Source organism: Bactrocera dorsalis, chromosome 2 (genome assembly GCF_023373825.1).
Source record: "Bactrocera dorsalis isolate Fly_Bdor chromosome 2, ASM2337382v1, whole genome shotgun sequence".
NCBI classification, from domain to species: domain Eukaryota; kingdom Metazoa; phylum Arthropoda; class Insecta; order Diptera; family Tephritidae; genus Bactrocera; species Bactrocera dorsalis.
The window spans coordinates 27,105,712-27,121,683 of NC_064304.1; the positions used below are offsets into that span (position 1 = coordinate 27,105,712).

The window sequence follows — 15,972 nt, forward strand, 5'->3', positions numbered from 1 at the left end:
AGCCTTGGTACGTCGTCAGGTATCCACTCTACCTGCCTACATACCTTCACCAATTCAAGCTGACTGACGCAATACTCGTTTCGTGCTGTCGCGTTTTACTCAGCTGACGATGGTGATGCCGGTGAGTGCTGTCATTTAGGGTAGTTGAGTGGGGCAACACGCTATTTTGACGTGCCCGCACTAAGGTTGTGTTATTTGTCACTAGCGTGCAAGCGAACAGCACTTGCGGCAATAAACCACAACAAAGAAGTATAAGAAAATGGTACGACAGTTTAAAAAATGCGCTATGTTCCGCAAAAAAAAAATAGAATTGAAAATTATATTTTAACCAAAATGGTATGTCATAATAGCGGCGCCAAGCGCAACAGCGAGAAATGTTAATAACCATAAAAGCATCGCGAAAAGTCCAACCAACAGCCTTGCACTATTTATGAACATTAATGGAGCCGGACAAAGTAGAGCAGAGGGTGCTCTTACTCCCATATTTTAATGTAGCATTAAATGGCTGTCAGTGAAATGTTTGCTTGCGTGCGGAAAAGTGTGTGAAGGAGTGCAGTGAGTAATAAGAGCAGCAGGTGCTCAGGTGGCAACTACGCCAAAGTCATAAACGCAACTGTCGCGTGCAAATTATTCGTACGTGTGCATTGCCCAAGTCGACAGCTAAGACTACACTAAAGAGTTCCTTAACAAACAAGTAAACTGTAAATAAATAAATTTAAAATTTCGACAAAATAAATACTAAATAAATAAACAGAAATTCAGCTTTCAGCTGGGCACTCACGCTTGAGTGCGAATATTGCCGAAATCGAATAAGCTTAAGCTTCAAGAAAAATGGCCAAACATTTATCAAAAACACATACACGCAAACACACACACACACTACCCGGTCACAACAACACACCACAACATAGCCGCCCAACGCTTGTGGTTTGCGCAAACATCTCGGCTGATTGGTGAAACAATTACCAACGCTTGGACTTAAAATGTCACAGTGGCTTCATTGTTTGCGTCTTAGCAAAGTTGCGTTAAGTTGCAACAAAAGCTCAATTCATTGAATGTAATTTATTATGCACACAAATATATTTGTTTCGCTCGATTTGACATGCCTAAGCCGATAGATGACTTTGGCATACAAATACCCGGTTACTTATGTGTGTGTGTAAACAGTGTGTGTGCGAAGTATACATTGAATGACAGCGATAAGTACAGGGTGACTCATGCTATATTATAGCAATAAATATTGTTTTCAGTTTGGTTTTGACAGCTGTCATCAATCAAATTGCTATATAAGCACTACGCAGTTCGAGCGTGTGCCGGTTGTAGTACTTTCCTGCTTCACTTGCTGCAGTTGAATAGTTTTGATTGAATCGTTAAGTGTGTGCGACAAGGTATTCTTTTAATTTTGATAATGGTTGAGGCATTTAATTCTCTCTTTTGCGACTCCACTTAATTTTAATCTGTGTGAATAATGCTTAAAAAGTGGACCGCTATCGCTGCAAAGATATTATTTTAATTAATTACGTTTATATCTTTCTCTTGCTCTCGTTATGAAGTAAAATATCTCTTCACGAGCGTCGGGGTTCTCTTTCCCATTATGAGAGACAGTCGTTATATTCATTAAATTTTTCGTTTCCGAAACAGTTGGGTCTAAGAAACCGGAACGGACCCGGATTATTACGTGGCAATTAAGTAATGAGACTGATTTTATTGCTGCGCTTGTGGTAAATCTGTGACCATGAAATTCTCTTTTTCTTTCTTCCGGTATCTCTCCCCTCTCCATTGATATATGTACCATCGCTCTAGCTTGTTTAGTTCGTCTGCTGCGTCAAGTTGAGTAGACGTGTGTTTGTAGTGCTCGTCACGAAAATGGAAAAACGAAATCAAGAGCAACGCGTCGCGATAAAATTTTGCGCCAGATTGGGCGAAACAGCTTCGGAAATGTACGCTAAAATTGTAAGAGTGTATGGTGATAGTGCTCTTAGACCCGGAAACCAAACGCCAAAGCTCACAATGCATGAGCAAGTCGAAGGTGAAAACGATGATTATTGCCTTTTTTGATAGCCCTGGAATCGTCCACAAAGAATTCGTTCCACCGGGGAAAATTGTGAATCAAGTCTCGAAAAATTGCGAAAACGAGTCAACAGGGTGCGCCCAGACATCGCTCGTAACTGTATCCTTCATCACGACAACGCGCCGTGCCACACCGCCCTCAGCGTGTCCCAGTATTTGGCATCTAAAGGGACCACCGTGTTGCAATAGCCGCCTTATTCGCCCCACATGCCACCCTGTGATATTTTTTTGCTTCCTAAAACAAAATCGGCGGTCAAAGGAACCCAGAAATGTTACGAAGCATGGAAAACGCGCTGGAATCGCTGTATAGCTGCCCAAGGGGACTACTTTGAAGCGGATGGCAGAGTTGTAGAATAATTTTCAAATATACGGTTTTTATGGAATCAGTCTCATTACTTAATTGTCATACCTCGTAGGTTGGGTGGCTGTAGCGATGCCTTTGACAAAGAAAAAAATGTTCATACAAGAACGTGAGTTTGATCGGTCAGTTTATAGTATATGGTAGATAAATCTAAAGTTTTCTGATAGCGGTAGCGATTCCGACAAATGAGCAGCTTCGTGATCAGAAAAGGACGTGTGCAAAATTTCAGATCGATAACTCAAAAACTGAAGGTTGATTTTCTTATATATAGAACGGATAGATAGACGTACGAGGCGAAATAGAGTCGACTCGTCTCCTTTTAGGTGTTACAAAGTTTGAGAAAGTTTTTGCAATAAGAGCCCAGTAGTTTTGAACATATGTTCATAAGGCTAACGAAAACCCTAATCAATACTTATTAAAGGAAACTTGGCTATCTGGTCCCTCGAGTTCATAACTGCAATATTTTAATGGAGGATAAATAAATATTGTAGATGTTATACAACAGACTACAACATGATAAATTTGGATAAGTTTCGAAAAAGTTTCAGAAACCACTGGAGTTTTTCATTTCAGAACTATAAAATAAGTATTCTTTTACCATTTTTAGTGTCTTACAAATAGAGGTGACTGTCATAAAAATAGCAGTAGATCTACAGCTCCGAACTGCAGCCTCCTTCAGAGTGGTGATCAGTCAATCCTATAGTAGGTAAGAGATATTAATCTTGAGTTCGTTGACTGTGAGATCGGGACTAGGGGTGTTTTTATCTCTACAATCGAATTATTTTATGACTAGACTGATTTGGGTTTCGAGCCACAGCGGTGTTATAGGAAACTATGTGGTTGATGAGCTTGTTAGGACAGGTACGTCAGTCTCAATAACTATAGAACGGTAGCTGCTCAGTTAGACATAAAAAAAAAATTAATATTGCTTTTTGACGGCCTAGTTCTATCCATTAAGCTCTTTTTTTATTAAACAATACATTTTCCAACCTTGACATGTCAGTCACATGCATAATTTTTGCTGACACTGTATGCATTAGTTGGATATGTGTATGCAGCGCGCATTCTTGAACAAAAGAAATAATAATTCATGTGCTTCGTTCTCTATTTTGTATTTTCTGACCAAATGGCATTTTACGCCCACTTAAACGCTGTCATTAAGAATGCCGCTTCAGCCGTTTGGACACTTTTCGACGTTTTGTTGCCATTTCGGGCGATTTGCGGGATTTGCGTGCGCCGTGGGCTGCTTAGCCAATGACGAACGCGTACTCGTGCCTAAGTGACTGCGGCAGTCGCCCACATCCGCTGCATGTACAATGCTTGTCTGTAGGTATATGTGTATGTATGCATGTATATATGTATGTAAGTTTGTATGTCTGTATGCACTCTTATCCGCTTCAATGTGCGCAGGAGTGCAGTCAGCAACGAGTTCAATTGCGAGTAATCAACAACTAATGGGGCGTATGAGTGACTGGTGCTTTTTGCTTTATGTGCGAGTTACTGGCAAAAGTGCAGCAATTTGTAGTTTTTTATGATTTTGTACATTTTTCGGTTTTTTCGCTTGCTTTTTTGTCAAAGAAATTGCAAATGGAAACATTTTTTTTGAAATGTTCATTTGTCGACTACTTAAGAAAATCAGACAGGAAAGCAGCCATGCACATTATGTGGGGCGTGGGTATGTAAAATAATTATATTTAGATAAAATTATACCAAATACTTATATTCCTTAATATGCATATTTATTTGTATTTTTATTGTTTTGTATTAAAGACTTATATTTGTAATAAATTTCACTGCTCTATGTGGTCGATATTAATGAAGGAGAAAAGATAGTTGGTTGCCTAATAGTTATATAACGAAGAGTGATCACCACATTGAAGATTAGTCATTTAGCATAAACCTACCTAACTTAAGAGGTCCAGTTCTTTACTGGATAATATTCGACCGAATAGATCACGTCCAGCACATAGCGAAGAAAATATAGAAGCCGTAGCTGAGTGTGTACACGAAGACCATGGAGAGTCGATTCGACGACGCTGGCAGCAACTTGGAGTGACATATAGAACGACTTGACGCATTTGACGTTGATATCTTAAATAGAAAGCTTACAAAGTACAGCTTGTGCATGAACTGAAGCTGGTCGACCCTACCAAGCGAAATAACGAAGAAGGACTTCAAAAATTCAAGAGCTGCCATTTCATCCAGAAAAAGCAAGGGTTTGGTGTGGTATAGCTAGGAAAGAAAATAGCTGCAGTATCATTGAAGAAGAATAAGAGAACTTGAAAAAAGCAGTGAGGAAAATTTTTTTTAGGGACCTCGAACTTTTTAAGGAAAGACGATCATGTTCTCTAGAAACCGAATGAGAACTAAATTTGTATTTTACTACTGGGTAAAACACTTTTATGCGAGCGGGATCAAATTTAAACATACACATGGTGATGAAATCGAACAGAAGTTGACTATTTTATAAACTACAGATATGTATGAAATAGGAGCAGAATTAGGTCTAATTAGAGCTCAAGTATAAAGAAATTCATTACTTTTCCGGCAGTTGGCTTCAGTAATATACATCTCAAGCGGCGAAAAGGTGAATAGTGTTTATAGTCATGATAAAGTAGTAACTAATGGCGCGAAATCTCGAGTTCTTCGATTTCGTTCCGCTAATTTTGATGTTGTTCTGGAAGATCAATTGCCAATCAAATAATGGCAATTGTCGAGTCCACCAATAACAAAAGCTGTGCTTTGATTATCTAAGAGCTAAATATTAGAAGGAAAACTTTTTGAAACTATTTAAAACGCGCTTGGCACAAAAATATGCTCGTTGTAAGAATGTAAAACGAGTTAACGCAAAAATAAAAGTTCACGAAAAGTACTTTCTTCTGTGAATCGCAATAAAATCGGTGCGTTTTGTGAAGTGTATCATTACTGTGGACGGTGACTCGGCAAAAGCTCCATGAGCTTGATTGAAAGACTTTTAACATATGCATCCCCCCGATATAGTTGGAGCCCGACACGAAGTTGTTGTTGTTGTACCGAGTACCTAATTCTCGTTGGGGTGGTAAGAATTAGATGAGTTGTCGTCAAGGTCATCCAATGGTAGTCCCAGGAAACGTGCTGTTTAAATGGGCTTGGAGCAAAGGGAAAGGGGTTTGAGATGTGTTGAATTAGCAAGTCATGCAAAGAGGTGGCTAATGTCATGCGGGGACTTTTTGCACGCTGGAAAATTATTTGATTTCTCAGGGTCGATTCTGGATAAGCAGGAGTTTAACTTGCTATAGTATCCAGAACGAAGCTACCTAAGGGTCACAATCAATTCTAGCAACAACTCGAGCTCCTTGTCTGCAATGGGTGGTGGTTTGACTCCAAGTATGCCATTCATTTAAACGGAGTCGGTAAAGATGTTAATGGCTCCAATGTGCATGGCGATCAGTACATGTCTGCAGTTTCTTGCGTCGACGTAGTTGAGCAAAGCCCCCATGTGCTGCCAGATAGCGACTTAGGGACTTTATTTCGGCTATGTACTTTAGCAATAATCGCGGTCGTGTGAGGAGTGAAGAAGCAGAGGCTGACGAATGGCACTCCTAAAATTTTGGGTCGGAATTTTAACGCCATCGACTGCAATATTAAGGTCAAGTCTGTACTCCTTTGCCCAATAAGTGAATATGTCCCGTGTGGCTTTACTGGGGGAGAGTGTTAAGTTTTGTTCAGCGAATTTATCGGAATTGACCTGGATTTGAAAAACTTTCATATAATAATAGAATACAAAAAAAATTATTTAAAAAAATCATTTCGATAATTCTAAATTAATTATTTTACGTATTCTCTTGTTTCTGCTACTTTTTTTCCAACCCCATCTAAGAAACCACAAGCACATAAGCTCTGTGCCAATTGGCTACTTTGCCTCATTTAAAATAGACACGCTTCTGCGAGCTGTCGGAAACTGTCAAGCTCTTCGACAGCACTGATAGTCAAGCAGAACCAAACATTATTTACCCACATTGATTTACTTTGCACCAGTGCCCAGTTTGTATAAGGTTTGCTGTCATTTCTTCAACCGCACGAACTTCCTCTTGCATACACAGCACCGTTAGTTTGAGTAGTGCACGTCAAAGGCGGCAACAACAGCAACAAGTGAACTCGTTTGCACAATGCCAGCAGTGATATTTCCTTTCTTCGCCTTTAATGGCATTTCATTTCTTGCCACAAACGTACAGACATTCTTGTAGATATGTAAGTATATATATATTTGTATTAAGGTATATATATAGTTTTCATTTATGTACGAATGCATCGTTTGCTTTACTTAACTTCATGACTTTTTTGTTAAGCACGCCACAGCGCTCCGCGCGCACAGCTGGCGCTCAAAGGCTTAGACTGCTGAACATTTTAATATTTCCTTGATGACATTTCCGCTGTGCGCCAACGATTCATTGGCACTCAATGGACGCATGCACACAGATACACTGCCGTATGCTTGGATATACAATGTATATGACATACATACATATATACATGCGTCATTTGCGCCTTTATTCCATTTTCATAATTTCTTTTTCACTCTTCCGCTGCCTTTCTTGCCACACACATTCGTGCCTGGCGAGCGTCGAGCGGCCTCTTCAGCGTCGACAGTTAAATGTTGTTCATTGTCGATGGCTGTCTGCTGATTGTTGGCAACTATCGGCTGAAGCAGCTGACAGTCGCTTGAGTGCCTGTTGATAGTTTTTGCAATTTCGCTTGGTAATCAGCGCCGCGGCAGTTGTCGACTGTCATTGCGTTCGCAATTTCTCATTTGTTGCTTATGGCCGTTCGGTGGGTGTGTTTGAAGTGGGAGAGTAGCGTCAATATTGATGACATTAATGTGCGTCGCAGTGCACAATATGCTTTGAACCCGCTGGCAACTCTTTTCTGTACGCCCTTCTCAGGTGGTCGGTTGTTCAATATTATGAAGGACAGTGCCGTTGTTGGCTTTTGTTGATGATATAAAGTGATCACTAAACAATTTCAGTTCAAGGCCTTCATTTACAATTATTAGTAGTATTGCATTGATTTGCTAAGTGAAAATAATCCTGTTGGGCAAGGTATTGCATTTAGGGCATATGAAAAATGAATGAAATTGACTTTCTGTTTTCTTTGATTTGTCTGTTATTACCGTATTTTCTTACATGACACTTCAATTGATAAAATACGTGCATTTTCGTTTTACTTTTGACAAAAGCAAGCTTAGTCAAAGCGAACTGAAATACAATATGAAAGAACCTGTGCTGTCAGGGCGTATGAGTAACATTAGCAGGTTAATGAACATTAAGTTATTGTAGTGATTAAATATGACTTTTAATATTCAAAATAAATCATCACATAACAAAAAACAAGAAAAAAACGTTAACTTCGGCTGCACCGAAGCTAATATACCCTTCACAGGTGCATTTCTTTTAGTAACTATGTGTTCAGTTTATATGGCAGTTATATGTTATAGGTAGCCGATCTGAACAATTTCTTCGGAGATTACATTGTTGTCTTAAAAAATAATCTGTACCAAATTTCGTGAAGATACCACGTCAAATGCGGAAGTTTTCCATACAAGCATTTGATTTCGATCGTTCAGTTTGTATGGCAGCTATATGTTGTGGTTAACCGATCTGAACAATTTCTTTGGAGATTACATTGTTGCCCTGGAAAATAATCTGTACCAAATTTCGTGAAGATACCACGTCAAATGCGGAAGTTTTCCATACAAGCATTTGATTTCGATCGTTCAGTTTATATGGCAGTTATATGTTATAGGTAGCCGATCTGAACAATTTCTTCGGAGATTACATTGTTGTCTTAAAAAATAATCTGTACCAAATTTCGTGAATATATCTTGTCAAATGCGGAAGTTTTCCATACAAGAACTTTTTTCCGATCGTTCAGTTTGTATGGCAGCTATATGCTGTGGTTAACCGATCTGAAGAATTTCTTTGGAGATTACATTGTTGTCTTAAAAAATAATCTGTACCAAATTTCGTGAATATATCTTGTCAAATGCGGAAGTTTTCCATACAAGAACTTTTTTCCGATCGTTCAGTTTGTATGGCAGCTATATGTTGTGGTTAACCGATCTGAAAAATTTCTTTGGAGACTACATTGTTGTCTTAAAAAATAATCTGTACCAAATTTCATGAAGATACCACGTCAAATGCAAAAGTTTTTCTTACACGAACTTTTTTCCGATCGTTCACTTTGTATGGCAGCTATATGTTGTGGTTAACCGATCTGAACAATTTCTGCGGAGATTACATTGTTGCCTTAGAAAATAAGCTATACCAAATTTCGTGAATGTATCTAGTCAAATGCAAAAGTTTACCATACAAGAACATTTTTCCGATCGTTCAGTTTGTATGGCAGCTATATGTTATAGTAAGCCGATCTGAACAATTTCTTCGGAGATTACATTATTGCCCTAGAAAATAATCTGTACCAAATTTCGTGAAGATACCACGTCAAATGTGAAAGTTTATATGCATATATGCAATAGTTATCTGATACAAACAATTTGTTTGGAGAATACTCGCTTCGGTAAATAATTTATGCCAACATTCGTTAAGATTTCACCATCTAATGAGTTTAATGTACATATCTCTTAAACCACTTGAGATACAACAAGAAAAATATTATCAAAACTATTTACCAACGGTGTGAAGATGGACGTTTTCGGATTACAGTCACGCCTACTTTCCACATAAAACAATGGTAAATTCCGTTTGATTTTTTCTATTAGAAAATACTGAACTTAACAAGTTGGTCGACAAAGGTAAAGGTCCAAAATTATGCGAAAAGATACTCTTGTAGAACCCCCAGTGGTGATCTACTGACAGATGCCCAGAGCAAATTGAAATTATGGAGGGAACCCTTCTCCAGCCTGCTGAAAGGCAGTGAAAGCATAACACCAGAAGATGGTGAATCCGATTCCTCAATCGATGCGTTGAAGTAGACATTCCATTGCCCAACATTGAAGAAGATCGAATAGCAATTTCCCGTCTGAAGAACAATAAAGCGGCGGAGGCCGATGGTTTTCACAGAATAATTTCACATTTCTGTGAATTTGTATAAATAGAAAACAAAACAAAATGCATAAGAGTAAAGTAGCACTTCAGCACAAGTATTCAACTAACATCTCAATAGCTAGAAATTTATGAATTCAGAGACATATGATTTCACAGACCCGGTTATACTAAAAACATACTAGAATATAATAAACAATAGCACATGCCTACAAGTAAATTAGTAATAAAAATTAATAGGAAGCAAAAAAATATAATATATGCAATAAATTTGATTTTGACCAAACGGGAAATGAAACGAAATTATGCAAAATCTGCAGATTTGTTGTAGCGCGGCAGAGCGCAAGGACATGACGGCGAACGTGACTGGCAGAAATTGAATTTGGCCGGTGGCTATATCATAAAAGCGTAGATGTTCTATAAGCAGCTATGTAATGTATGTATGTGTGTTTGCATAATATTACACACACACTCGTGCACATAATTTTCGTTAACTGTCACGTTCGCATGTCACCGACGAAGCACAAGCAATGAAACTAATTGAATTTTCTTAGCGTAAATCGCATAACCCCGAACAATGGTGTAATAATACGAACACATACGGATGGTGCTAATTTGTTGGACCAAGAAAGTGTTATGTAATCGCATAAATAAAGGTGGACATCTGTGTAGGTTTGCAAATCGGAAGACTGCGCAGAGTAGGGTTGAGATTTGTATGATGACTGAATAAGGAAAACGTGGGAAAGTTGTGAAAGCAGCTGGGCATAGCATAGTGTGATGTGCGGATGGATTTGTGTGACACCAAACATTTTCACTTCTGCCTTTGATTACGAATTTCGTATGCGTAGATGAATGAAGAAACTGGAAATGAGATGTGGTTTAAATTTTGACGCATAGAAATTGAAGTTTTCCATCTCGGAAATGAGAGCTCATAGCTCATAGGAGGTTCGAAACCATTTAATATGGAAATGGAGGATACTGTGGGGAAGTGTTAGGAAACTATAATATTTCTCTTAAACCGATACAAACTCTTTATACTGCTACCAATCCTAAAGCAAAATCACTGGAAAAAAAAAAAAAAAAAATACGCATATTTTCTACACCATATACGGGATATATAGGCTGCTATATATATTTCTGGCCTAGGCACACTAAGTGTTGCCAGGTACAATCTGACATTTCCATTGGAAAGTTTGACATTTTTTAGCATAACATCACTCAGAACGTTTTGTCATTTAATCGTGAATTGTTTTATTTACAGGGAATTAAAAAATTCATCTCGGCCAAAAAATGGAATTAACTCGTGAACATTTTCGTGCGATCATTTTTCACAACTTTCGACGTGGATTATCACGACAAGAGTGCATCGATGAACTAAAATCTTTGTATGGCTATGAAGCACCATCCTATAGCACTGTGAAAAACTGTTACAACGAATTCAATCGTGGCCGACGCTCGCTCAAAGACGAATTCCGTGAAGGTCGTCCAAAAACAGCCGTTGTGCCAGAAAACATCGATGCCGTACGAGAACTGGTAATGCAAGACCGTCATGTAACATACCTTCAAATAGAGGCATGCCTATGCATTTCTCCCACCAGCATACATTCGATATTGCATGAACACCTGGCCGTAAAAAAGGTTTGTTCTCGTTGGATCCCGCACAATTTGACAATCGCCCAAAAAAAGGCTCGTGTGGATTGGTGTAAAGAAATGCTGAAAACATACGATCGCGGTTATTCAAAGGACGTTTATAAGATCGTCTCAGGTGACGAATCATGGATCTATGCGTATGAGCCCGAAACAAAACAGCAATCGACCGTGTGGGTCTTCCAAGACGAGCCAAATTCAACGAAAGTTGTTCGTGGAAGAAACACTTCGAAGCAAATGGTCGCCTGTTTCTTCGGCAAAACTGGTCATGTGGCGACTGTTCCGCTTGAGCAACGTAGGACGGTCAATTCTGAGTAGTACACCACCATTTGTTTGCCTGAAGTCTTCGGAGAAATTCGAAAAACGAACAAGAGAAGACGAATCATTGTGCACCATGACAATGCGAGCTCTCACACATCGGCTCAAACCAGCGCCTTTTTGACCGGCCAAAACGTCGAATTGATGAGTCATCCACCGTACAGCCCTGACTTGGCACCCAATGACTTCTTTTTATTCCCACACATCAAGAAAATAATGCGTGGTCAACGATTTTCGTTGCCAGAAGATGCTGTTTAAGTATTCAAAAACCATGTTTTGGAGGTGTCTCAATCGGAGTGGAAAAAGTGCTTCGAAAATTGGTTTGAGCACATGCGAAAGTGTATAAATATTGATGGAGACTATTTTGAAAAACAATAAAACCATTTTCATTGATAAATATTCCTATTTTCATTATTAGGCCAGAAATATATATAGCAGCCGTCGTATACAAGGTATTCCAGTAATAGTGATATGATTTCTTCAAAAACACACTAAATTTTACGGAAATTCAAAAGCTTTATTTTGAGTGTGAAGAAAAATCAATACAATTATTCTGAATATAACATCATTCAAATGGCCTCCAGGACTTTTTTGCAGGAACAAATTCGATGAACCTAATTATCAAGTAATTTTTCCACTATATCAAGTCATGTTCAATATTGACTTCTAAAGCTAGAAGAGAGTCTGGTTTAATGACTTCAAATAACCCCACAAGAAGGAGTCTAATAATGCGAAATCGCAACTTCCTGGAGGCCACTAAATGTTACAATTTCTTGAAATAATCGAATCTCCACACTTTTCTCGTAATAATTCAGTAATTGCACGTGCTTTGTGACACGTAGCCTCGTTTTTTTTTTGGAAGCAGATGTTGTCAAGATCAACTTTTTCGAATTGAGGTCATAAAAAATTGGTTATCTTCGAACCATACCGCTCACTCTTGACGATGTGTCGCCAGATTAATTTCGAAAGAAGTGCGGACCGACGATTCCACCAAGCCAAAAACCACACCAAGATGTCAACTTAGGGCCTTTATGCCTCGATGTCTGAGTTTGCTATCTCCGCAAAACTAATACAACTGTGTAAACTGACGTTGAGCAACACCAAAAGCTCGATCAGAATCGGGAAGGACCACTCTGAGCCATTCGATACCAAGTGAGGTTTCAGACAAGGCGTATGCAGATGATATTGATATCATTGGCCTCAACACCCGCGTAATTAGTACTGCTTTCTCAAGACTGGAAGCGAAGCAGATGGGTCTGTTAGTAAACGAAGGCAAGAAGAAATATCTCCTCTCATTTAACAAACAATCATCGCATTCCCGACTTAGCTCCCATGACACTGTTGACAGTCATAACTTTTCAGTCGTAGATAATTGTGTCTATCTTGGAATCAGTAATTATACCAAAAACAATGTCAGTCTAGAAATCCAACGCAGAATAACTCTTGCCAACAGGTGCTACTTTGAACAGAGTAGGCAATTGAGAAGTAAAGCCCTCTCTCGACGAACAAAAACCAAACTCTATAAGCCACTCATCATTCCCGTCCTGCTATATGGTGCAGAGGCTTGGACGATGACAACAACTGATGTATCGACGTTACGAGTTTTCGAGAGAAAAGTTCTGCGGAAGATTTATGGTCCTTTGCGCGTTGGCCACGGCGAATACCGCATCCGATGGAACGATGAGCTGTACGAGATATACGACGACATCGACATAGTTCAGCGAACTAGAAGACAGCGGCTACGGCTGCCTAGGTCATGTTGTCCGAATGGACGAAAACACTCCAGCTCTGAAACTATTCGACGCAGTACCCGCCGGGGGAAGCAGAGGAAGAAAAAGAGCACACTTTTTTTGAGTATATGCACATATTCCATGCATTTGATATGAGTACATACTGAGAAAATGTAACACGTTAGGGAAATAAGAATTAGCTCTGATGGATGATGCCATATTGGGCGCAGCTGCTATCAAAATTGGGGAACTAGATTAGAAATAATTTACCAATACACTCATGACAATGTAAATACGTATATCAATCACAAATATATTTAATTACAGTTAGCATTTTTATTTGTTTCTAAATAAACATATTTTGACAATACAATACTAACAACAATAATTCGAAATAAATAGTGTACTTATTTTTGTACGCAATGGTTCAAGTAATCAAATTAATTTCGTATTTATGTTGATTAGGCAACTTCAATAAATCAAAATTAATTTGTGGCATTTAATTCCCGTTTACGGATAATGAGGTTTTCAGGCATACAAACATACATATATGCAAATACATACATACATGTGTATAAAGTACGCATGTAGGCATCTACTAAAGTAGTATATGTGTGTGTGTGCGTGTATTTATATTTACAAGTCAATTAGCACTCACTTTACGTGCTAACTGAAATTACGGTAATTGGCTTTGGCGATGAAATTGTGCGTATAAAATGTTTGCATTGTAATGGAGGGCCGAATCCCGAACGCCTGACCTGTCGGACCGTGGATGTGCGCTTAAACGCCTGCACGTGCGCACAGACCAACTGTAAGTAAGTACTTGCGTATGTACATGTGATATGGTGGCATATGTTGGCAAAAAGATGAGTGCATTAGCACAAGTAAGCGTAATAAATAATTGCTCTAAATCCTCAGCACTAACTACTGCATATATATGTATGCAGAAGTATGCGTGGATGCAAATAATTACTCAATTAAGTGAACGTTGCGTGATCATAAGTCAGTTACGGCCGGCAAAAAAATAAGAACCATTGACATTCAAAGTCCAATGCTTTCATTTGAATTGTGGTTCAGATTTTTCTGCTTTCAAAAGCCAAACATGTTTGCAATACGCGACTGAAGGATTTATTTTCTAACCTTGTTTAACTTTGACAGCGGTTTTATGTATTTTGACGTAAAAATGGTAACTGGTAAAGTTTAGCTAGAATACGAGGTATGACAATTAAGTAATGAGACTGATTCCACAAAAACTATATTTTTGAAAATTATTCTACAACTCTGCCACCCCCTTCAAAGTAGTCCCTTAGGCAGCTATACAACGATTCCAGCGCGTTTTCCATGCTTCGTAACTTTTCTGGAACGCTTCGACTGGAATGTCCGCGAGTACCCTGTTGACTCGTTTTCGCAATTTTTCGAGTTCTTGGCAATAGTAGACTTGATTCACAGTTTTCCCCGATGGAACGAATTCTTTGTGGACGATTCCACGGCTATCAAAAAAGGCAATAATCATAGTTTTCAGCTTCAACTTGTTCATGCGAGCTTTTTTCGGGCGGGGGGCGCGCGAAGACAACCATTGTGAGCTTTGTCGTTTAGTTTCCGGGTCTAAGAGCACTATCACCATACACTATTATAGTTTTAGCGTACGTTTCCGAAGCTGTTTTGCCCAATCTGGCGCAAAATTTTATCGCGACGCGTTGCTCTTGATTTCGTTTTTCCCTTTTCGTGACGAGCACTACAAACACACGTCTACTCAATTTGACGCAGCAGGAGAACTAAACAAGTTAGGGCGATGGTACATATATCAATAGAGAGAGGAGGGATGCCGGAAAAAGAAAAAGGCAAGAAAAGGTCGCAGGTTTACCACAAGCGCGGCAATAAAATCAGTCTCATTACTTAATTGTCAAACCTCGTAATGTTGGTTGAGAAGGCCTAGCTTCAGATCTGAGACAACAAATTATGAAAAAATAACACAATAATTGCCTGCTTATCGAAACATTTTGGCTTAAGCCTGTAGAACACTGAAGAGAATCTGTTCGGGGCTTTTTTGTTGCGATTCGAGTAAAAATATATTTATTTATATTCAAAGGAGATGTTTAAATAAACATCACATCATATTTATAGGACTAGTCCAATACTATAATGTAAATTCTTAAAGGATTTAACTAACACATTTGGGTTGAATTTGCAATGAGTGTATATAAAAATACATTGTGACAAATAAAGTTGACCGGAAATTGTAAATAAATTCCCCTGTAAGTAGGTAGAACCGTCCTTAACTACCATGCCAAATAAGAGCGCGATGTGAGAAACTACTTTGTTTACAGCAGCTGCTTAAGTCGATACACTTCAATAGTGGATTGCGATTTTTACAATGGATAAAAATATCACTAAACGAATTTGTCCCAAATTTTGTAGTTTTAACCAAATATCGTGTGCGGAATGGTTGCGAATGTTGGAAAAGGTTTACGGTGTTTGGTTTTATGAAAAACACAAGCCTACGAGTGGTACAAACCCTGCAAAGACGGTCGAGAATACGTTGATCGTATACGTTCTGGACGACCTTCGACCTCTTCAACTGATGAAAATATTTAAAAAGTGAAGGGTATGGTGCTTGAAAATGATCAGGCAAGTGTTAGAGATATGACAAGAGAGACATCTTGACATCTCTCGCGAGTTCGTTCGAATATTTTTGATGGATATTTTAGGTACGTTCTTGCTTGACTCGTGGCGATAAAGCTGATATTTTTTCAAAAGTGTACCGTAAACCAGTCTCTAGGGCCATGCTTGTGTTCATGCGAATTCC

General features: G+C 38.8%; 1 protein-coding gene across 4 annotated transcripts in view; it reads right to left on the minus strand.

The window, feature by feature from the left end:
• LOC105234237 (uncharacterized) overlaps positions 1–15,972 on the minus strand; it is a 276,684-nt gene that overhangs the window by 89,371 nt on the left and 171,341 nt on the right. The window lies entirely within an intron of this gene.